The sequence below is a fragment of the Seriola lalandi genome, unplaced genomic scaffold (assembly GCF_002814215.2).
Source record: "Seriola lalandi dorsalis isolate HSWRI2012SDOR001 ecotype SW California unplaced genomic scaffold, Sedor1 jcf7180002054941, whole genome shotgun sequence".
NCBI classification, from domain to species: domain Eukaryota; kingdom Metazoa; phylum Chordata; class Actinopteri; order Carangiformes; family Carangidae; genus Seriola; species Seriola lalandi.
In genome coordinates, this window is record NW_019525492.1 from 288,942 (window position 1) to 291,141 (window position 2,200).

Sequence of the window (2,200 nt, forward strand, 5' to 3'; positions counted from 1 at the left end):
GTGACATCACAAAGTTCCAGAAGTCCTGACGGCTGGTTTTAAGGCTCAGTTTCTGAATACAGGCTGTGTGCATTTCTCTGTGGACTGAGGCTTTGATACTTTCACAGTATTAATATAGAAGCTAGACCTGATCTATAATCACACTACACATGGACACAGACCTTTACACTTTACCTTGACACCTCAGGTAAAAACAGAAAAACAGACCTAACTGCTCAGTAACATGATCATGTCTCATCTGAATGTTGCTTTGGATCAAAACATCTGTGATTTGAATAAATGTTGTTGTTACGGTTTTGTTCCATTTCACCAATGACATCCAGTGAAAGATGCTTTGACTTTGCTTGTCAGCCGTGAGGTCATCAGCACAGACTGACGTCATGGTAACAGTAAAGATTGACTGGCTACTGGAGACTCTATTGTACAGATGCATGAAAAGACAGTGAAGAAGGACATTGATTCATCTGTTCAGTTTGCAGCATGTTTTTATTTGAACTAATAATTATATTAAATTATATTATATTATATTATATTATATTATGAATTCAAACTTCACTTCCCCCTCTGTGTCTGTAGGGGGAGCTGTAGCATCTGCTGTCAGTCTGCCTCTCTAACCTTCCTCCTCCTGCATCCTGAGAGGACAATAAACCTGACTGATGGAGGATGATGCAGCACACACACACACACACACACACACACACACACACACACACACACACACACACACACTGTCCCTGAAACTGATGCGAGTAAAGCCCTGATGGCGGAATAAAAAACCCAACAGTGTGTAATCTGTGAGGAGCCAGGAGCTGCAAACACACACACACACACACACACACACACACACACACACACAGGCTTGACACCGGCCGTCTGTTTGTGATTACAGTGACTGAAGGTCAGGGTGTGTTGATGAAGAGAGCACCGTTGCCGCGGTGACCTCAGCGCCTCAGCGACTGACTGACAGGTGTGTGTACAGACTGATCAGAGGTCAGCTGTGTGACTGACACACACACACACACACACACACACACACACACACTGATTTAAACATGTGATATCTGAATGTATGTGAACGCTATGTTGAGGAGCTGATCCGAGGTCAGAGGTCGTGTTCAAACTCGGATCCCACTTCATTTCAAGAGTCTCACATCTGGGTAGAATCCAGATGAGATTTCAGACACCTTCATGATTCATGCTTTTCTTTCTAATAGATTATTGCAGGTTTCTGTTCGCTGCAGAGCTGAGCTGCTGCACGTTAACAATCACAAGGAAGAGATCACATTACTTTTAACTTCCCTCCACCGGCTCCCACTGTCCGTTAGAAGAGATGTTAAAGTGCTTTTACGTGTTTTTAAAGCTCTGTTTTATAATCCTTAACGAGCGCTCAGATCCTCCACTGTCGGGCTTTTAAACACTCACAGTTTTACACACAAGAAAACACAGAGCAGCTTCTTTAACTCAAACCTGCCGAGAGCTCTGAGAGACGCTCAGTGAACATTTTTAAACGACAGCTGAAAACTTGTTTATTTGACTTTTAGTCTGTTTTCATTGTCCTTCAATCTGTTCTCATTTTATTGGATTATTTGATTTGTTATTGTAAAGCACTTTGAGCGAAAAGTGCTCTATAAATAAAGTTATTATTATTATTAAAGTGGATATTCCCACACACTGATCACAGGTGTGTCTTGGAGAGACAGGTGCTTTTACACCTCCTCAACATCTGGCCTGAGCGAGCGTCGCACCTCCTCCACAGGTGGTTTGAACCGTCAGTCTGTCCTGATGACACCCGGGCGCTTCAGTGACTTCAGATAACTCAGTGATAACTCAGGTGAGTCGGTGTGAAGACTGACGACGGTCCAGGTGTGTGTGATCGCAGCTCGATGAACCACACAGCCAGTAATCAGCCGGGTGAGAACACCTGTGTAAGAGCTTTTACATTTCATTAGATCCGATTAACCTCACCTGGATGACTCGTCTGATTTAAAAATAGAGACACTGCAGATATCCACGGAGAGACGGAGAGTTTTTCAAGCAGCAAACGAGAGAGAGGAGAGAGAGACGGAGAGAGGAGAGAGAGAGAGAGCAGACAGAGAGAGGAGAGAGAGGGAGAGAGGAGAGAGAGAGAGGGAGAGGAGAGACAGAGAGAGGAGAGAGAGAGAGAGAGAGGGAGAGGAGAGACAGAGAGAGGAGAGAGAGA